This window comes from Hippocampus comes, unplaced genomic scaffold (genome assembly GCF_001891065.2).
Source record: "Hippocampus comes isolate QL1 unplaced genomic scaffold, H_comes_QL1_v1.1 scaffold232, whole genome shotgun sequence".
In the NCBI taxonomy this organism is placed as follows: Eukaryota; Metazoa; Chordata; class Actinopteri; order Syngnathiformes; family Syngnathidae; genus Hippocampus; species Hippocampus comes.
In genome coordinates, this window is record NW_017804902.1 from 79,292 (window position 1) to 102,627 (window position 23,336).

Below are 23,336 nucleotides of genomic sequence, written 5' to 3' on the forward strand. Positions count from 1 at the left end.
CAAGTGTGCAAGTTCTTGAGTGTCAGTAGGGCGACGCCGATGATTTTTTTTGAAGTCCGAACTGTCCATTGCAGTCGGACAAAATGTTAAATGGCAGGACTCGAGACCTCCAAACCAGACAAAATGTGAGAAGGTCACGTACATTTTCTTGACAAAGTGTTCTCTCATGTCTTAAAAATAGCAGTGAACAATTCCACTGTGCTGACTGACAAATGTGATTCTTTTTTTTTTTTTTTTTCATGTCTACACAATGTTGAGCATAAGCGTCTGGAGGCAGTCAAATGAAACATGGTGTTATGTTGGGGGCGGGGGGGTTCTTACATGAGCTGAGGCCCCTGGGGCCTTCTCACTCAGTGGGCACTGCACCTCGTGTCATGACCCTGAGGTGACGCCCGGCATTTCTCTCTTCCCACTCTGCGTTTTCCCACCATCGTAACACAACGATGATCACCTGAGAGCGGCCCTTCCGATATGACTGCTGTCTCCTAATTGAAACTAAACTCTCTTACAAGCCAGGGCTGAATGTGTTATACAGGATACAGAACTGCAAGTATTTCAAAATAAGAGGGATAGCAAACGACTCACAACATATAGGTTGTTTTGGGAGTTATAAGCAATGCAAATTAACATAGGTTGATCCGTCAGCACATTCGAAATTGTCTGTAAGTGTGAGTGTGAGCGCGGATGGTTGTTGGTCCATGTGTGCGCTGCGATTGGCTGGTAAAGCAGTTCATGGTGTGCCCCACCGACTGCCCAAAGACAACTAGGATAGGCTCCAGCATACCCGCGACCCTCCCGAGGATAAACCAATTAGAAAATGGATGGATGGATCGATGATCCGTCAACCCCCCTGATCTACCCCTTTCCTAACCAAAATTGTATTTTGTCTGCGACTTCCATGGGTAGCTCCCTGGAGAGTTGGTCACGCATCGTTAAATGAATTTTAATGAACAATATTGAACGAGGACCCTTGTTTTAATGAAGCGGTGTATAATTTAAACACATTTAAGAAACCTCATCCAGAGCCAAAAATAAAGGAAAGCTCAGGAGATGCATGTCATATTTCCCCAGGTATGAATTTAAGGCCATCATATGCCTATGAGTAATGCGCCGCCTCAAAAAGGTAGATCACACGGACTCTAAGGACATTGTTTATTACACAATGAATAATTCATAGCAATACGGGTCACATTAAAATGCATTGATCTTGACCGGGCACTTGGAGCCCATCTTCTTTTTTTTGTTTTGTTTTGTTAACTTCTGACTTTTACTTACCAATAACATAAATAAAACCATTTTTGCATCACCAACGGCAAGTGATTCAGATTTGTCGATGTTCCAGCAAACTTACACAGAGTATATTTAAAGTTATTCTTCCATCGATTTATTTATGGGGACATCAGAGCCCCACAGTTAATGACCAGGTCATCTAACTTGTTCTCCATAAACAATGAAATCATAGTTTAAAAGTTTGTATTGTGTGCAGTAGTCGGTGTCTGACTTGAGCTCAGACACAATTACCACTTTGTTTGATTTCAGGGAATATTATAGTTTAGGTTAAAATAAGTACTTCGTAAGGGTTAGGAAAGCACTGTGGTCTGAGTTAAATAGAGATTGCTACATAAATATGCAGACGGTTACGTTAAAAAAAAAAAGCAATATAAACAGTGTCCTCCCACCAATCAACCTTGAATTTGACTTCTCACTGTTACTTCGTAATAACATGATTCAATGTCCTCCTTTGCTCCCGTTTCATCCCTTACAGCGGAGCCATAAGTGCCAGTTGTGACATCGCAGAAAGGAGTGATCCTGTTATTTTTCTTGGGGCCAAATCGGCTGGCGGTGATAACAGTTAATGACCTTCGCTACGGGTGAAGGAAATGAAGACATTTACTGACTCATTTCATGGCACATAAATAAAAATAGCACACTATCCCAATCACATTTAAAATATATTGTCCCTTAATTTGAACCCTGATGTTCACTGAAACGTGTACACGATATTTTACTGCAAATGTGATAGTGCTGTTGTACTTTAAGTGTCGTTTAACATAATTGTAAATAAGAATAAGAATAAGAATGGAATAGAAAAGCAACAACTGGTCTAAGGCAGGCATGTCCGTTGTCCATCCCTCCCGGCTGCAACACACCTGATGCACATGATCAGCTCATCAGCCAGCCCCGAAGCAGCTTTCAGGTCATCCTGATGATTTGATTCAGGTGTGTTGCTCCTGGGAGAGCTGGAGAACTCGCAGCACAGCGGCCCTTGAGGACCGACTTTGGGCATATCTGGTCTCAGGTAAAGTAAAAAAAAATCATTTGTGGAAGTTTCCTAGAACATATGACAGTACAGTATCCTGATGCTGCCAGCAGAGGGCACCACAAATGACCACTTCTCTGGTCACGTGCTTGGTTGTCGTTTTCCTCTTGCAACAGAGATGACTTGTTTTGTGCGTGTGCGTGTGCGTGAGAGCGAGATGGCCTGGTCAGAGGGTCGTTTGGCCTTCTGATGCTCTGGAGTAAATATAAAAATAAAGCATCACACAGGAAAGTCCTAATTAGTCTGTCAGTACTTCTCACAAGCCCACCAGGCAGACCCCCGCAGCACCAACTCTTCACCTAACACTCGCTGACCCTCCTCACTTCATACTCCCACCAGTCCCTCCACCCTCGTCACCCCTGGGTATTTTCTCTCACTGTCAAGAGTTGGTCATAAGCGCGAGACTGAATCTGTTGTTGAGGTCAAATGAGCGCGGGTGTGTTTATCATAGTTAGGAGCAGATAGAGGGAATGACCGGGCCCTGGAGAGGGGAACGGCCTGACAAATCCAATAACTCAATAAGACACCTCAGAGGAGCGTTGCCGTTGCGTTGTGCTTCGCTTGGTCTCTCCAAATGAATACGAGATTCTCCAAATGCGACATGCAGGACATTACCGTGTTGTGAATATGATCTCATTTTTTTCGAACCGCAATAGCATGTCAGAGACACTTGGGGATTTTTTAAAATCATATCAAAATGTGTACGTACATATGAGAATATGTGTTCTTTTAATATAATTCCTGGATTGTTGACAATGATGAAGCAAAAAAGCAAAGCATTCATCTGATCCACATTTGCTAAAGCAAATACGTAATCGTCGTGCGATGTGTTATTTGCCCCCCCGGGTCACGCTTAAGTAGTGAAGGTTAAATATGCAGAGAACTGGCCTGCCCTCTGTTTTAGGGGCTGAGGGCAAGAATCTCTGTAATCAATGCTAATTGGCTTTCAAAGACAAAAATGTAGCTGGGCTACAAGGAGGATTCAAAAAATTTAGAATCAACTTGAATTGATTAGTTGTATCCCACTGAGGGAAACCTGGAAAGGATCACTCATCGAACGTGCCTGGAAGCAACCCGTCAAGCTTTAAATGACTGATCCACATTGAACAAAAAAAAAAAAAAATCAAAATCAAAAGACAAAACAATAAAATATCTCTCCAAAAGTAGTTAAAGCTATTTTAGCAAAAACTTAATTTTGAAATGGGTCATAACAAAGTGGTATGACAAGAAACTATTGGCTCAATGGCACACATTCGCTGCTCTGCAGATCATGCGGGGTACACGCATACGCGATGCCGCAGACCATCTGGAATAAACCAAAAACCGTGAACAATAAACACATAATTCTGAACGGCTATTTGCAGTCGGCACGCTGCGAAGTCCAGCTCCAACTGCTTCCAAGGCTACGATATGCATGGACAGGTTCTGAAGGATGGAACCGTTTGGGCTGTCTCCTCGGAAAGCGTACGTTTCACTTCCAAGTATTCGTCTGTTCACTTGACTGTTCTTCTCAGATTCCCGCAGCACAGCATGGAAGCTGCGGTCCACATGCGCAAAAAGATTTTTATCGAGGCAAACAAGACAGCCCTAACCAAGAATGTGTGTGAAGAAAGAGCAGCCAGTAGGAAACACATGCTGCACTACCTCTTCAATATTGTCTTCACTTCAACCACATCCATTAAAAAAAAAAAAAAACAACAACAAAAAAAAACATGAGCTGTGATTAATCACCGTCATGGGTCTGTTAGAATTAGTAAATCTCGGCGTCGCGGAAATAAAAATCGAAATCGATGCGCTTTAAATTTCTCTGTGGCTTTGTCGCCATTTTGCGGGTGTCCGTGTTTTGGTGCGCTTATAGTTAAAAACATACAGTTTCATGTGAAATGTAAACAGAAAAAAAAAAGACACGAAAAAATGGACCATAAGTATAAGTAAATACGCACTAAGTAAGAAAATGGAGGAGGAAAAGAAACTCAGTGGAATTATCGTCAGAATGAATAGAGCCAGGTTACAGTAAAATGTAGTTGCCCTCACCGTCCGCAACATTAGGTACAGCTACGCAACATACTGTGATCCCATCACATCACTCCCATCCCTTATTTTGCAAAGATGACGCTCACTTTTAATTGACAGCGCAGTGAGGTGCTCCCTTGAAATCCTACACCGCAATTTTATCACAACATTCCATCATCAAAAGCGACGTTTTGCTTGTCATTTTTCATCTCTCTGCATCTCTTACTTAGCCAAACTCATTTCAAAATACAGCCGCGGTATTTCTTACAGTTTACTGAAGAAAAAAAAAATGTTAGAAATGGCGAAAAGCACAAACTGGCCATTGAATCAGAACCGCAAGCGAGCACTTTGACGACAGTAAATAAAGTATTGCAGTGGCTTGAACTTCACCAAATTGTGAATCAATACGCGCTCTCAATATGATGCTGTGCACAACTACAAATGACACCCATGATAATACGCACATTATATATATTTGTTTAACTTTGCAAAACACCTTGTGATTTACCTCTACTTTCTGTATGAGTTTCATTGGAACAGCTGCACGCCATGTTTTGACAGGTGAGCGTAGAACATATGCGAGTAACCTGTTGCTGATTTGACATTGTGGCTCTTATACGAGATGGCACCCTTGCCGCCTTAGAAACACAGAGGGGACCGTGGGAGAAAGTGACAAAACCTGGGAGGAAAAACACACATAGTCTTCAACGAAAGACTCTGACTGTGTGAGGAAACCGAAATTCCGCACCGCTGTGCCGCTCCGCTATCCGGCACTTTACGACAAACATCCTAAGGTCAATACTGAACCTTGTAAATGCTTGGGGGACATCCTGCTTGGGAACCTTTGCTTATACAAAGAGCGCCAAAATGTCATACTGTGGGCACGACACAAAGTCAGCATGCATTGTGGAAAAAAATGTATTTTTAAACAGAAGGAAGGCTGCATATATATATATATATATATTTATGGTAAGGGATTTTTTTTTCTAAGATCAGAAATGGAATCAAAGCTCGTTAGGATGAGTTTGCTCGCCTCAAATGATCAAAGTTGACTCGTACGCAACTCCCCGGGAAGTTCCGACTTTGCTTTTGTCTTGTCGCCCGGGGGGGCTCAGCACGCCATATGGAAGACATGTGCACGCGGTTATTTCCTCGTGTGGAGACACTCCGCCTCTTTGCTGCGTTCTAAGATATAATTAGTCGCTTCCCTTGTCAAGACGGAGGCTACTGTTTATCTTTTGCGGAAAGCTGTCTGTTAAATCATTATTAGCTGGCTAAATGCTGTTGGAGGAGCGAATTGCCTCGGAGTGAGTTATGAGCAAATATCTGCTATGGCTGACTGACCCGTAATAGATGGCTCGGGCTTGAGCTTGGGTCCAGGTTGAAGAGCACCGTGCTTCCTACAGGCCTGCAAACGGAGAAAATATGAGATAAGGGGCGGCGGTGAGTCACGGGAGGATGCAGAAAGCCCCATATGAAAGCCCGAAAAGACATGACATACATCAATGTAATGTCATTTTGCTCTCGTCCTCCCAGATTACTTCTCCAGAGATGAATAAGACAAACTCTCAAAGAAGTGGCTCTCTGCGGGGCCTTTATAATGGTGTCATTTCATTTTATTTTATTTTTTTCTTGTTATGCAGCATTTAGTCTTAATCCACGACCAAGACAGTCAAAGCCCTTTGCAGATCGGTGATGCTGTTTTTACTGTATTTGCGTACATTTAGCAGGCTAAGAGGTTGTTTACGTGACGCTGACTGGTTCGCTTTTCATTTTAAACCTCTCAGCGCCAGCAAGGCTCATGCATGTTGCCTATTAGTGGGCGAACAACCAATCGCTTTGGTGGATTTTGCTTGACAACAGTAAGAGCCAAAATCAAGGGATCCAAACGCGTTATCGTTATGAACGCGTAGCTGCCACAAATTGCTGAGATACACTGATCAGAACAAAAGTGGTTTTCCAAATTTTTGGGGTTTTTTTTGGCTTTATGTACTCGCTCCATACAAGCTTTGGTCAGACACATGGCAGTAGCATCTCTCGAGTTGGAAAATTACAAGAGATGTCAGGGACTACGCGGAACAATGATGAATGTGGAGCAAACACGTCCTGTGCTTATTATACGAGGAACAATTGCTTGCTGACTATCAAAGGGCAGCAGCGGTGAAGTTCGGGGAATCGAGTTCAAGCCTGGAACAGAATGATGAACGCTCCTGGCCAAAGTTAGCAATATCATTAATATACGTAGGTGGGAAATCAATTTTCTGCCTTCAAAATAGTCAGTAGTCAAAGTGAGGTCATCAAGTTCACTCTGTGGTGGCGCTTTAAGAAAACATCACCAAAGCCATTGATCATGGGAATCGTCTTGACACGCTTTATCACTGAGCAGTGGCGGGTTTTCCTTATAACCTAAATAACACGCAACATGGGTGACCATGAAAATATTTCAAAATTAAAGTGAATGCTTTTTGGCGATGTTTTAACAACCCCTGTGAATATATTGTGAATTATTGGTTCCCTGGGAGCTCAGCTCTCTTGAATCGCTCATAAGTCAGACGCCGTATTTCATGCCATACGACATTACACATATTTGAATCGCATCAAGCATTGAGAAACACCAAACGATAAAAGGAATATATTGACAAAGTGCAAAGGCATTTGGATGTGCGCATGTGTTATGAATCATTCACTGAAAGCAGCAGAATCGCTGGGACGTTGATGACGGGAATGGTCATCAAACTTAGCCACAAAAAAAATATATATATATTTTTTTTTTACACGGGGGGTCATGAGAAGTACTAAGAAGTGCGATTTACAAGGATACTAAAACACTTCAAAGTGTGCAGCAGTATGTTTGTGCCGACCCCCCCAAACACGCAAACAAGTTGATTCCCGACAATAACGAGGTGAGAGCCGTACTCCGAGGCTGCGTAACAAGCCTCGGCTGTGGCGCGCCAAACTGTGATTTCCGCCTATTAAAAACACAAACCCCAGAGCTCACCCAGGTCGTCATTATGGAGACTCGTTTCCGCGAGGGTCGACGCTGACACGGTGCTTGGTTCTGATAGCGTGTCTCCATTTAATTGTAAGAACACTCATTATGGTTGATAAGGAAGAACATAAATCACTCCGAGAGGTTTGACCCGTGGCTGCCCCTGGATTTTTCTTTGAGAGGGGGGGGCTGGGAGGTTCTGCTCTCCCAGGCTGACTCAAAAGATCTCATTATCTCTTTATCCTGACAAAGATAGCCGCATCTATCAGAAAGTTGGAAAGTCCTGCTGCGTGCGGTCGGATAACAGCAACCTGACACAAAGCGGCTGTCCTTCGCTCGAAGAATATCAATGATGAGGTTCCGAATGTAGATCGAGCGTCAGCAAAAACAGTCGGTGTGTCATAGATGATGGAATTCTTCCATCATATTCCACAATTTGATGATGCCATTCACACTTTATTTTTAATCACTTGACTTGAGCATCCATCCATCCCATTTACGCACGTCATTGGAGCCCAATTATCATATTTCACTACATACCATCGTGAGTTAGGGATGTTGTGAAATTACAAATGCAACTGTTATGTTATCAAATACATTTGTACCGCTCTCTCGAGATATTCTGTAGGGGCGTGTGCACAAGCCTTTGGGCGTGTCTTTTCCAATGACAGAAAGCAGTCCTGTTTATTGGTGCGCTTTTTCCAGAGGTAAACTTGAGTTCTGCATTGGAGGGTGGGGGATGATGTGGGACTGTTCAGCGGCGAATGTGTTTCTTTATGAAAGTGGTTGGCCTTTGACCCCGCCTACACACTAATTCGCCGTTTGAGCGTTGACGTCGCACAACGCGTTTCTTAACATACCTCGCCTGTCTCCAAAAACCCCGCACATGACTGCAGGAAGTTGACACACAATGTTATTTCAGCACACGGATAATTTTCTTCGTGACGCACCGTAAACCAGGACAAATATTCTCTTTCTCTCTCCTGTGTGACTTTGGCTTCGCAATCAGTGATTTGACTGAACAGTGCGGAAAGAGCAGACTGGAACATTTTGCTTCTCGGGAGCGCTGTTTGGACTCAAAAGAAAAACAATCATTGCGCCGGATGAAAAGTTTGTTTTCACTTGGCATAAGAGACAAAGAATCGGTGCATATACTCACAATTAGCCTTGCGAGCGCTTGGGCTCATTGCGCTGCACCTGAATTTTCAAAATGTATTCCTCATTTCACATGTATTGTGTTCTCCAATCTCCCAACAACAATGAACTCTGATTCTCAAACCGTGGACCATTTTTCTCCGCCCTGCGCCCCGAGAGTAGCCATTTCGCACGAGTGACTTAGCTCTATATATTCTGCTTTATGCTCCATCAACTTTGACGAGTATCTCAGTCCATTCCATCCCTTCTCCAGAAGACATAGAGACACGAATGCCGCGTTCACATTTCAAGCATGGAACATTGCGCTTAGCTGGGCTGTGTCGACGGATCGACATACGTGACAGATGACACTTCTGAATGTGGGACAACTCATGAAGCAACTAAAGTCGAAATACGCACTCCTGGCTCACACAACTGGCAACTCGCTGGTTGAAGGAAATGTTGTATTATGCTAACGGTCCCATGTGCAAGAGACCAAGCTTCGAGAATAAGTAAGTGGGAGGGTTCGATGCACGCTGTTGTTTTATTTAGGAAAGAAATATGATGACATCCGCAGAGCTCAGAAACGGTCTGCCGGCATCTCAGTTACATTACCTGCGCCACAACTTAGACCTCCTTTGAGCTGGTCCCGTCTTTAGTCTACTTTTAGTCACTAAATTGCCAGGAGCATGTAAAAGAAAATGCCCTCGGTCCGCCGGAATCTCAGCTGGGCAGTCGAGCAAATTCCCAAACAGGCTAAATGAGGGTTCCACCGGCATGGAAATCAAAATGTATCCGTTGCTTCACCCGAGTGTACCGTGCGCCGTCTACAAGAATACAGTCCCAAGACTTGCATGAGACCAGAACGACAAGATCAAGACTTTTGGGATTCTGGAATTTGTTTTCAGCTCAATTCTTGCAAAAATAACATTTTATTTGTATTAAAATCATGATGTTTGAAAGAACTTTTTAAGAAACATGAGAGAGTGCAGGATTTTGTGACCTGCACGGTAGGGGTCTCAGTCACAACTCAACACCGCAAAGGTTGAAGTCATTAAGGTGGTTGTGGGGGTGGAAGGTGAGTAACACATGAACTGAAGGCATTTGTTACTTTGCCAAGTGCTTCTCTTTGTTATTACAATCATGAAGCCGAAAAACAGCAGCGCTGGTCTCGACCGTTCTTGACAGAAAGACCGAGTCTTTCAAAATGGAGTCTCGAGATGGTTTTGAGTGGACCAACACTCGCCTGACGAGCAGGCATCGAGATGAAAATAGAGGACCCGCTCATGTGCCCTTTGTGGAAGTCTTTTTCGCTACTCGAAAGTGACATTTCAAAATGGCCGCATGCAAGCCGGATCGTAAACGGAGCGGGAATGACGTCGACTCGTTACGCAACCCGCGCAAATGCACAGCAGTTGCAATTACCTGCTGCACTGCTGTCTCCTGTCAGTCACTTTGTTTTATTTTGTACCTATTCGACTGGGGCAGAGGTTGTTCCTCCAGTGGCAGGTTGTGTATTTGCTTGTGCGTGTTAAAGTGTGTTGCGCTGCCATGTCAATGAGTTGGCTCACAGGCTCTCATGAGGTTACGAGCGTGTGTGTATGCATACAGTAACAACGTGTGTGTGGGTTTTTTTTGGTGCCAGGGGGCCTCCTGGGTGAGACGAACACCTGCCTCTGGGCTGTGCGCAGGGCCCCTGAATCCCCCGTGTTGTGTTGTAACGTTGTTATCGTACAGTAACTCTTGCAAGTTGTCAAAGCATTCACCTGACAAACTAAAACAATGCAACGCCTAACCAGTAAATACGCAGAACCCAGTGAGAGATGTTCTCTTATTCCTCGTGGCCAATGCTCATGAATGAAAATGTTCCATTTGAGGTTGAATTTGAAGTTGCCAACCTGATTTGAGCATTTTCACTCACTTCCCGGCATCTTGGAAATATGCACTCCTACGCAAAGCGAACTGGGGTTTATTGCACGAACATAATTTGTAACGTGTGACATGGAGGAGTTTAAATATCTTGGAGTCTTGTTCACAAGTGAGGGCAGGAGGGAGCGGGAGATCGGTGCAGCGTCTGCTGTACGTGTTCTCTTTCCCTCGCTCTTTCTAGTTGGCGTCGAGTGGAATTGCACAATGGCCAACATAAAACGAGGCTTCATTGTAAGAGCGGGCCACAGAAGTGGTCGTGGTCTCCATGATGGAACACGGGGGGAGGTTCGTCATACGGGCTGTCCGTCGATGACAGCTAATGTCATTTATTCATGAGGATTTCAAATATGGCTTTCTCCTCTGGGGTTATGTCTGCGTTGCCGCAAGATCAAAGGTCACTGCTACCAAAGAAGGCAGTGCAATTGTTTGGTTACTGATATTATCTTTTCGTCTTCCCCAAATGGTTTGTTTAGCAAAGGCCCCAGCCAAATTCCATCTGTTTAAGCGTTCGACTAAATTGAAGCAGACAGGAGAAAAAAAAATGTCGTGGAAGCACTGCGAATTGAAGTGGATATTATACAGGAGGCTCCCCTTGTGAGATCAAATTAACGCAAGCCACAGGAGACATTCTTAGGATCGACAGGACAGGGAAATTAATCAAGTTAAATGAAGGATTATAAATTCGACGGTGTCAAACCGTCGAATTTAACATACAAGGCTGTAAAATACATATTTTACAGCCTTGTATTTTTTCCTCGCATCGCATTTTTTTTTTAATCCTAGTGACAGCTAGCTAAAGAGCTAGCTAGCTAATATTATTTATTGCACTTAATAGTAAAGCTAATCGGATTTATCCCTACTGTGCTTTGTCGGATTATAAATTGTGGACAAAACTCACCAAGTAAGAGCGTACTGTTCCCGTACCGTAAAGTGGTATACGGGTATCCGGTATGAGTTTTCTATCAACAACTCACTCATAAATCCATCTCTTGTACCTAAACATGCAGAGGAGATGAGACACAAAATGCGAGTCATACCGAACGCACACGGGAGAACATGACCCAATTTGAAAGGACTATCCGAGCGCTTCCGAGTTTTGATTAGCCCTTATCATTTACCGTAAGGTTTAGTTGCAGTCACCCCATTTTGCTCGGGCTGATGAGGTTTCTCTTGACTGTCGTGGCAAATTTTTTTGACAGTTTAAAAATCTCACCGGGCATCCGTCACAATTATGGTTGGTTAACTTTGCCCATCGTGCCCTCCAACACGTTTTGTCCAAAGCGGTCTGGAAGGAGCTGTTGCGTCCGCCGGGAACGTAGTGCCAACGCAGCCTACAATTAGAACAGTTGCGAATGAAAACACGGCATAACACAGCGACCGGACTTGTGCCGCTTTGTTGGCGATCTGGCGCAAGTTGCAGCAATAAGCGTGTGTGCCTTTCGAGAAAGACACATGCTCAAAGTCAGATTTGACCTTGGAAGGATTTGCAATTATATTCAAAGACTGGAGAGGCTGCTTCACATTGTTTTTCCTCCTGTGTCTTTTTTAGCACATATCAGCAGGGGGGGGCGGGAAAAAAAAGACATTGAGACGTCTCTCCTTTGGTGCTGGTTGACGTTTTCATTGAGAGTAACCTTCAGACAGGATGTGTGAGCAGATGGATTTTTTTTTTTTTGGTTTGTTTTATAAAAAGTCAAACTTCATGATTAAAAAAAAAAACAAAAAAAAAACAACAATCTTAAATAACAAACTCTAAAATGTGTTATAACAATGATACAATGAAATGGAAAGACTGAACGATACACCGATTATTCCAGCTCAGGATTTACCCTATCAAGACGTACGAGTGTATTGAAGTGTACCGTATTCATGATTACAAAAAAAAAAAAAAAAAATAGTAGCTCTTGATTTGAATTCAAAATGCAGAAGCCATGCAGAACGTGGCACGAAAAAGCACGCGAAACCCTTTCGTGGTGAACATCCCAGAAGCCCTCCGCATTTTCGCGACATCACTCGAAGCTTATTTTTGCTTTGTTTTTTTTTAGTCTGCGTATTAGAAAGGAACAGCTGTTCCCCAATTTCTTCTGTGCGCCCAGGCAGGACAAACAGGCTCTGACCCAGCCAATGTCATTCATGATAAAAATCACACAACACACTTACAATGACAAAGAAATATTTATTACATCTTTTTTTTTTTGTTCATGATTGTTTTCATTTGTTATAGCTGCTCCAACATGTGTATTTACAAATAAACACCCCTTATTTTTTTTTTTTTTTTGTAGAAAAAAAAACAAATCTAGCCAGAGACTGAGCAGGGAAACGGAAACAGAGGAGATTGGGACGGATAAAGGGTACACTCGCTACAATGTGAAAACAAACATGGAGTTTGGGGAACTGGTTGTTGCAACGATAGCAAAAAATAATTTCCCGGATAAAAGCAAGGCGTAGCCTTTGTAGCTGCAAAAGATGAGAAAATGATTTGCCAACCAGAAACACCGTGACATTGGGCTTCAGGTTACATGGGAGCAAATTCACGGGAGCAAATAGAAAGCGAAGCCTTTGGACCGACACTCCTTTGCGTCACCATTTGTTAGGAACACAGAGAAAAGATCGTCAAATGCATCCGAAGCATTGTCACAGCGAGCTCCTGTGCACCTCGAGGTGATGATACACTGTAATAAAACACCCGCATAAACTGGAGTCTCTATTTTGCTCGATTTTTTTTTTGTCTGTTTTTTTTTTTTTGTGGCTCTTCAAGATCCATCTGGTCTTCATTCAGGCTCTTTTTTCCATGATTCAGGAGTGTAAGATAACCACCGAACGTTCAATATGCTCCACATTTTCACCAATTCACATCGCAAGGGTGTAACGTATCCACGTTTCATATAAAATACATACAAAAGGAAAGAGTTTTCGATTAGCAAACATTATTTTCTTACTGATCACCCGGCAAGGGGGGTGCGAACAAAGTATCTAACACCGTATGTTACAATAGACTTATTGTTGGATACACAGTATCCAGGAAAAACCGATTGCTTTTCTCATGGTGACATGGCCGGAGGTGAAGATTTTTGGGTGTACCGGGGCTTGGTGGTAGATGTCAGGAAGTAATATGAAACCAATAAATCCATCTTTTGTTATCTGCACAGACCTGCAAGTATGTGAACACGTACACACCCCCAAAAAAAAAAAAAAAAACATCCGCAAAAAACGGAGACTAGAAGCTAGCTAAGTGGATTTGACATCATGCAACGTCGTGAGTGAAGATGGTGTTACAAAACATCAAAATTCAACATGCATGGAACCTCTGAATGTGTAAAAGATTATTCGCGTGAAAGTGGACGATCAGGCGACATTGATTGGGCGAAATTGTTGTGACATTTGTAAATGCGCAGAAACAAACACACTCCCCATAGAGATTTTTGTTGTTGTTTGTTTGTTTGATGTTTTCCGGCTCTCTCAGGCGCAACACACCTGATTCAAATCATCAGGATCGTTCCAGTGCTGCTTCACAGCTGGCCGATGAGCTGATCATGTGAATCGGGTGCGTTGCAGCCGCGAGGGACGCAAAACAGGCAGGGTGGACATGCCTGCCGTCGACGAGATGTCAACTTGAAAAATGCACCTGGATCTCAACGATTTGATTCTATCCATCCACAAATTTTTTTTCCAGTGTATGAAGTTTCTGCCATTTTTATTTTCATATTATTATGTGTGTTTACCTCCAGGATATCTGTCACTTTCCCTCCTGACGCTTGACTAAATCAAAACGGACATCGCTGCCGTAGCTGTTTGCTTTCTATGCCATCGGAAAATAACGTGGGCTGTGCTGAAACTACGTGCAATTGTACCGATAATCTAAGCGTGTTTTTGTCCGCCGCTGTGTGCGCTAGCAAACGGTCATGCTGGAAACCTAGGACACGGTGCCACCAAATTATTCCCGCAAATGTCAAAATGCTCTGACAAAAAAAAAAAAATGAATTATTCTCATTCGGAGGAAATACGGGATCAAATGATGAACGGTGCGGTTGTGCCATAACGTAGCGCATCACATCTGTGCTGCTTTATCTGAAAAAGACTCACCGTTGCTATTTACGTACTTTGCTTTAGGTACGGAAACGTCACTGAACGCTTTAGGAGGACGTGGTGTGACTATATACAACAATTGTGTTGTGACAGTGATTCACAAATAATGCAAGAGAAAACCTACAACTGTGACAATCATTAATACCATATTTGAAACACATATTCCACAATTTGTACACCCTGATAGCGCATCAGACTCTCTTTTTTTTTTTTTTACCTTCCTTCCTTCCTTACTGGACTTTGTAAAACCACAAGAAACATTCCGATTAAAACAGACACACCAACTCCATTTAGTATTCTTGTGTGATTTTCCCAAATGAAATGTCTCTTATGGTATTTGACCTGACGAGGTGTGTTTTTATTGCCTTTTGACTGGGAGAGAAATGACAATAAATAAAACACATCTTGCCAGGGCAAAAAAACACATACAAACAAAGAAAAAAACAAAACGAAACATACCTTGCACATGTCATTCCAACATTTAACTGTACACCTGTGTTGGCTGCTAGACTTGAAGTATGCGGTCGATTAAAATGCAGGGGAGGGAAAAAAAACAACATTGCTTCAGTTGAGACATGAAAAATGAGTGCTGCTTTAACTGTTCTCAATATATTTTCAACAAATGTCTCTTATGGTATTTGACCTGACGAGGTGTGTTTTTATTGCCTTTTGACTGGGAGAGAAATGACAATAAATAAAACACATCTTGCCAGGGCAAAAAAACACATACAAACAAAGAAAAAAACAAAACAAAACATACCTTGCACATGTCATTGTAACATTTAACTGTACACCTGTGTTGGCTGCTACACTTGAAGTATGTGGTCGATTAAAATGCGGGGAGGGGGGACAACATTGCTTCAGTTGAGACATGAAAAATGAGTGCTGCTTTAACTGTTCTCAATATATTTTCAACAAAGGCTAATCCACAGCCAACAAATCATCCAACACCTTTATCACCTGAGGAAGGTTACATCATGACAGGCTTGCCTTTAGACCCTCCCCCTGCCCCACCCCCAATGCAAAAAAAGTAAAACTAAAAATCATTTCTTCTGACCCACGTGTCGCTCTGCGATCTTCTCATGTGAGGTGTCGTCATGTTACTTGATGGGGTCTTACGTGACGATCCATACACAGAAAAGGCCCGGAAACAATTCCGGAAAGAATTTAAACACTGTTGTTGTATGTGTGTGTGTGTGTGTGTGTGTGTGTGTGTGTGTGTGTGTGTGTGTGTGTTTGCTTGGACACAAATAAATGCTGAATATGTGGGAGGTGAACATGAAGAGACTCTGCCTCTTCCAGCATGGGCAAGGTCAATCACACGAGTTGGCAAATGGAAGTTTTTCATGGTCCCCTCCTCTTTCATTGTGAAAGATTGTCAGAGTTTATCTTGTTTCTTTTTTTTTTTTTTTTTTTTTTTTTGTTAATGTAATATAAAAGTGCTCAATAACGGGGAGGGGTTGACGGGTAGGGCAGCCTGTAAGTCCAATCAGGATAGTCAATTCCCGGCCGTTTCCTCAGAACGGGCGCTATGACGACATGATCGCTGCCAGGAGGACGAGGGCAGAGCACAGCGGGAGCAGCAAATTGCAGCACGGGGCAGCCGAGCTCACGTCCCTCCGAGAAGGCTCCGGTGACTCGTGACTGATGTCATCTGAAGGCAAAAACATGAGATTTTGCTTGAATATATTTCCTGTCAAATATCGGATACTCCTTCAATGGTGAACATTTTGGATGAATTGTTCAATGAATAATATACGTTCCAAACCAGAATTTTCTATCATCTGCAGTATCTACCTCCTGAATTCTCAAGAGAAGCCCCCAACTCCCCCCCCTCCCATACCCCTCCCTCCCCCGCACATTGCTGAAAAAATCCCACCAACCTCTGGGTTCGAGACTGTTGTGACTGCTTTCGTCAAAGTCGACCCCTTCCTGTACGCCGCCAGAGTTTCGCACACAATTGTCTTGAAACACAAAGAGGAGAGAAGACGACGCGTGATGACCGAAATCCGACGTCACTCAAACTACGGTCCCAACAATGCGCAACTTACTTTGTGGCCGAACAAAGACTTTGAGGCGAAGGCAGCTCCTTCTTCCTTTGGCGTCCGTGAGGGAAGCTGAAGGGAGGGGGAGGGAGGGGGACAAAGAACACAAATGATTCCAGTTTTTCTTCAATCTGATCCATTTCCAACGAGACGCCAATTTACATTTTTCAACACTTTTGCAGCACATCATCACAGATAATCTGGATTGTCTGTCACAATCCATGTCAAGTGAAATATTAGAAACACTCAATTCAGTTGTACGTTTTAACTATGAAGTACGACAAACAACTATCAGATGAATCAAGTTAAAAATGAAAGATTTCCGTTGTTTATTATGTGCTGCTTTGGTGTTAATACAGTAAAGACAGTTCTCTAATTGGCACACTCATAAATGCGACAACTATAAAAGCTTCTTCAAGTTTGGCTACAAGAAACGAACAAGCTGACAAGGTCGATGTTTTTTTTTTATTTATTTTTTTATTCTGAGATGGAATTTAACTTTATCTTCTTTAAAATAGTCTCCCCCGCAGGAGCTTTATCTCTCTTTCTGAACTTCCTTCCCTCATCCTGGTGTAAAAAAGCGTATCGACTTCATGTACATTCCCATCAAGCAACTCAATGTCATCTGCGCATTTCCATTCCCGCTTCCTGTTCAGCTCACCTTCAAAAAGCTGCAGCAGTCGTTAAAGTGTGTTTCCAGAAACTTTTGGGTTTCTGTGTTGATTCAGGTCATTGACACACGACAGGAGCACTGGCCTGCCCTTCGCTTGTGCTCGCGCTATTGTCTGGAATATTTTAATGTGGCGTCTCGTGCAGTGGTGTCCAAACGACGGCCCTTTTCAGGGGCCCGCGACTTGACAAAAAAAAAAAGGATGATGATGACTGTGTCGAAGTTGAAGCTGCAAAACTGGCTGAAAACTCTGTGACTTGATGTGATGACGCCCTTTATGACGTACAAATGTCTTATCCTTTCTGTCACAGACTGCCGACAGAACATAAAGGCGTCCGGCGACACGGGAACTCAATTCCTCCTCTCTCATATAGAAGCTCTGTGTGACAGAATCTGACCCAGTGATAAATTTCCACACTTATCCGTGACTGAGGCTCTTATTTCAAAAAGTGCAATATCAGATGCTGCGTAGCCGTGAGAGGAAATAAAAAACTGCCGTAAACCTCGCCAGGAGTGGAATATTGGTTGTCGAGTAGCGGAGACAGGATATGAACGTGAGAGAGAAACAATGTCAATCACGCTGCGTCCGTCCGTCCGTCCGTGTCAACGGGTCTCCAATAACCTCCCTCACAGCCAGGCAAAATCTACACGTCTCACTTTGAAGTGTGGTGCCACGATCTTCCCGCGTGGTCTTATTCAGTTCCCTCAAACTAATCCTACAATTTCTTGGACGAATATAAAATATGTCTCGCTTCACTTATCGTATTTTCTGCTCTATAAGGCGCTTCGGATTATAAGGCGCACTTTCAATGAATGGCCCATTTTAAAACCTTTTTCATAAATAGGGCACACTGCATTATAAGGTGCATAGAATAGAAACTACACTGGTCGCAAGGCTACACTTTTCGTTTCAGGTCTGATAAAATCATATTGTCTTCATATATACGTATTTGTAATTGACATGTTTATACTGGATTACACGTTCATGTTTTTACATCTATAAATGTTCATACTGTATTATGCATGGTAGTTGGCAGCCATTTTATTGGAAATGCTGAGGACGAACTACCATTATAACGTACGTATTCGTTTTGTCCCTCGAGGTACCTTGTGACACGGTTCGACTGCACCATAAATACTAATCATTTTAAATACTATGCATGCCCAACATTTCCAAATGTCGCCGAGAACATCCACAAAAAAAAACAAAAAATGGAAACGGCATCGTTGCTGTGTTTGTTCTGCAAACTGTGACAACTTGCATCAACAATAACAGTGGCTGCCGTCATATTTTTGAATGCTAAAAAGGCCAAACCACTTTAGAAATCCGAGACAATGAACCTCGGCAGAAAGAATGGAAAACACAAAGCTGCTCGTTTCTTGTCAACAACGATGACTGCGAGTGCAATTAGGCACCACGAGGTGTCATATGACGAAGACCCGAACGTGAAGAATTTATTGTTCGTGGCCACATTTCCATAACGAGTTTCTAAAAAAAAGTTTGTCCCTTACATTTCATTCCGGTGTCCTCCACCCAGGAACTTTCTCAGCCTCTTTCTCAGCAAATGCAAACATCCCTTCAGACTCCAGCGCACCAGCAATTACGCTCGTGTCTTCTTTGCTCGACTCATGTCTGCCACTGAGGTCAAAGTCTGGCTTTTCTATCCTCGAGCGACATGGTTGAGCTCCACCACCGTTCGCTGAAACTCTAGCTCTACCTCCAATTCTACCTCCACTTCCCACTCAGACGTGATCTGCCGCATGATTTCAGTGTATGCAAACAATTTACCCTAAACTTTTTTCCATAAAATAATAGTTTGTATGGACGCGGCCGCAGCCATGATTCCAGCTTTGGTGCCAACGGAGCATTGCAACGAGGCATGTAAGGTCTCTTTGTAAGGGGAATTAGCCAGACCTCGATTTTAATACGGTGGGATCAGATGTGTAAGAACTGGTTTATGCCGGGGCCTCTCGTGCTTGTTTCTCTGCGAGAAGTTAAAGGGAAAGCCGCCTGTGCTATCCAAGCCCCCGTCATTATCGATGTAGATCTGCGCTGAGTGTACACAAGCGCTGAGCCCGGGCGTTTGAAGCGTCGGGGGCTTTACGGCGAGTCAGTCATCTCCCTCACACGGCGGAGAGCCAGACTCTCAACTGTCTCCTCTGAAAATTGGATTTCTATCCCCCGAGATTAGGATCAGGCTTCCTCCGCTCTACTACAGCTCTATAAGAAAAACATGCCGCCCTCTGAGGCCTTGAGAAGCTAGCGGCGATGACTTCATAGTCATCTTAGTAACCTTTGGCCTTGCTCGACCAGCCGGCAACACCGCTTGGCCTTTATGCCTGTGTGCCAGACGGCCGGTAGCCAACAGCAGGTGTCATCTATTTGACGTGACCCCGCCTCCGCTTCCCTCCTGCCTGGGGCCAGTGACAATCACCGCGGAGGAGGATAAAGGAGTATCTGTCTCACTGAGGCGGGCGGACACGACCCCCACCCCCACCTCACTTTGTCACTTACAGAATCCCGACCCAAAGTTGACGCGCGATGCTTCGACGAGCTATCGGCTATTGTTACGTTTTGTTCCAATAAGACAGAGTCTGCGGTGGGAGCAATAGCGGCAGCTGCTAAAACATACTTGACGGCGTTTCCGATTAGCATGAGCACGGCATAACACAAACGCGCAGTCTGAATTCACTATCTGATTCCGCATCAGCGAGCTATTCAACAGCTGTACCGCATTATTTTCTGAACCGTTATGTACAGCGCGGCACATCTGATGGGCCTCGTGTCAACAGCAAGGGTCTAACACAAGACTCCTGGCTATTTTCACTTTCCAAAGCCGCCGTACATGCTTTCAAAGACAAATAGAGAATGACAAAACCAAAAAAAAAACCCCAAAAAAAAAAACGGCCGCACTATAAGGCTACTGCGTCGTTGCAATGCTTACTGTCTACTGTTGAGACAGATGAGGAATGACTGTTGACATTAGGCTACAGTCCCTTAGCCAATCAGGATGCAGAACACAATGCACCGCTAAAAAACACAAAACAAAATTGCACGACAAAAATCCGTGAAACAGCGAACCCGTGAAGGATGAACCGTGTTATGGGATTAGCATTCCATTTCCAACCTACGTCTCTCGTCAATGAATTCTTGCTCCAATCTTATGTTGAATGTCTGTTGGGAATTGCCAAAGCACGTCTTTTTGGTTTCTTTGACTTGAAGTGTTCTCGAAATACCTCGAATCTACCATCAGGAGCCACTGTATCTGTTCAGTCCCTCGTTTCTGCCCCTGCAGGGCGCTGACATCACTTATGAAAACAGAAGTTTCCAGCTGCTTGTTTTCCTGAATCTTCTCACAAGGAGGAAAAAAAGAAAGCTGAGCTCAGCCAGTCAGCAACAAAAGACACTTGAGTCTCAAATCTAAACAGCTGAAGTATTTTCCTCCGTGTGACTTGTGTTACGGGTTGAACCTCCCTCCAGGGAACCAGAACAAAACACTGAGATGTATTTTTCTTTTTCCAGTAGTGTATTGCTCTGAAACATTTTTCATGTTTGTAAAAGGTTAACATATTCCCTTTTACCATAACGGGGAAAGTCAAACATGAATGATGTGTGATTCGGAATTGAAACAAATTATTTGGGTAAAAAAAAAAAAAATTCTAAATTTAAATTTGAGTATTAATTAAATGACTCCTTTTGGAATTCAAACCACGGTTGTGTGTAAGTGAGAATAAAAAAGAATATAAAGATTTGGCCAAAAGTTGAAGAAAGTATTTTTTCTTATTATTTTGTCTGTATAGCTGTTAAGAATGTGACCCTGGAATGAACAATTTCTTTTTCTATCCCGTATCCGTGTCTTAAAATTAATTGTATTTGACTTTCGATGTTCCGCTGTAAAATGTTGAAACCTGCACACCCTCGTGGTGTTAACTCCGATTTTATAACATTGTAAAAGCAGAGCGAATGAAACAAAGTCATTGTTTTGTGTGATTTCTGTCAGCGATACGACTGAGCACCGTCATCGTCATACTCACAGATGTAGTAGTACTCTCTCCCGGGGCGGAACTCAAAACCCAATGAGAAGGGTGTAAAGAGCTGGAACTTTTCGGAAAACTTGAGTGGTCCGTTTGAAGACAAAGGCCTGTTGCATTCCCAGCGCTTGAAGCCTTTGGCGGTGTGGTCACATGAGCTGTAGCCGTCATAGTTCACCATGTAAAGCACGTAGCGCTCGGCCCGCTCATCCGACAGCGGGCTGACGTAATGCGGACAGTAGACGTCGAGGTAGTCGTTGATGCAGACGTCAATGTGGTAATCCCCCCGGTAAAACCTGAGGGACGGAAAGGAAAAGAAAAAAGGAAAACGTTAGTCACTGAAAACTCTTTTCGACGTATTCCATTTACGACGTTTTCACCCTTATAAGGTTCACATTCCTGATTTCACGTCATTCATGTTCCTTATTCGATGGAAAATGAGTTGTTTTTGTCTTTAGCACTGATAACAAGAAAAAAAAAATCCAAATACCCAATAAATGGCTGGAATTTTCAATTCGATATCCGAATACCAAAACATTCAATCGCCACAGCCCCAATTGACTGTGAGGTTGTTCACGCTAATGCTGGTACTCATAGCGCGATGATTCGGGAAATACCGAGAGAAGGCATCTTCCTTTCTCACAGCTTATGCTTTTTAGGATCATTCGGCCACGGTGTTGGCCACGGGGGCCTGCTGTTATTTTGTACATGAGCATTCTGTGGCCAGCTCATAGGCATAGTATCATGAGCTTTCCATGTTATTGATAACAAAAGTTATGTTGTCGTTAGAGTTGATGTTACTGTCCAGGCTACGTCGATGTAGCCATTGTAAAATCTGAATACGTTAGACTCAATCAACCGAACCCTCTCAGAAGACTCCGCTGAAATCCTCTGCAAGACGCCTGGCAGAAATCCTCCCGTGAAAGCCCTTCATCAGTCAAAAGCCGTGTCGCAGTGTCAGGGCTAAGCAGCGACGACTTGAAATTCAGGCCCCATTCAGGGTTAAATGTCTGGTTAGCCTTTCGCCTTCAGAGGATCCCATTCTGGAACGTGATTTTCATTAGCAAAAATGAAAACTCGAAAACAGCTTTGTGCAGAAGCTTTGGAAAATGACGCACGTGTTAAAGCTTAACTCTGCCCTCCAATTTTGTCTCCTGTAAATTGTGTGGAAGTGAGATGGGGAGTAACAGCTCAGCAGGGATAAGACAGGTTTTTCATTCGAGACCAGAATGATTGGAAACATATATTCCCAAAGGTGCCATATAAGGTTGCATATGTGAGGCTTTTAGCGGCCGGCGATTAAGGCCATCGTGGCCGCTTGTGTCACTCCGGCTGCTAATGGGCCGTGGATCAGTATCGCTGACATGCTACAGATGTCTCGAATACTCCCTCTGTTCACAGAAGTCACGAAGAGGAAGAACAGGCCGGCGACTGAGTCCAAGGATGCACCGGGATGGGTCGATGCGATCGCTAAACAACGCAGCAAATTTGTTTCGTTTGGCCAGAACGGAATCCGCTGGCTCCACATCAGAGAATGAGACAATGAGTCCACGAAGCAGTAGCTGATCTGTCGCCAGGTGAGAATGGAAAAGAAAAGCTTTATGCACGGCTGTTGCAACTGTCATGTCTTGGCTAACACGTTCGGGGCTACATGAGACGCGAGTAGCATGATGTCGGGGGTGCCGGGGGTATCAGGTTGTCGCTACGCAGATTGTACATGTGCTGCGGGATTAGTGGCCACGGACGAGCGGAATGTCTGCGTCGTGACATGATCAATTACCTTCACATTTTTTTTTCTCTCTCTGTCTTGATTCTAGTCTGGTCAAATATGACACCAAATACCTTGTTTTGTCCAGAGAGCCCCCCCCCAACAACCACCTCTGAGAGTTTGGCTCCAGGCAAACTCAACATGTCCTCCCGTAGCCTTCGTTTCTGTGCTGCTTGCTGATATTATGACTAGCAGAGGTCAAGTGGCTCCGCGGTATCACGACCTTGGCCAGAAGCAATGGATGGTCTCGCTTTTGTCCTTCTGGCTTTACTCAAGCCCACATGTCGGCTTCGACTTTGCTCGTGCGAGCAGCCGTCGATCAAATGTCAGCCAAACCGAAGAATTGCTGA

The 23,336-nt window shown here is 43.7% G+C and overlaps 1 pseudogene; it reads right to left on the minus strand.

Moving 5' to 3' along the window:
* Window positions 1–12,547: 12,547 nt before the first annotated feature.
* LOC109524033 (ephrin-A5b-like) lies at window positions 12,548–21,567 on the minus strand (annotated as a pseudogene).
* Between the last annotated feature and the right edge of the window lie 1,769 nt (window positions 21,568–23,336).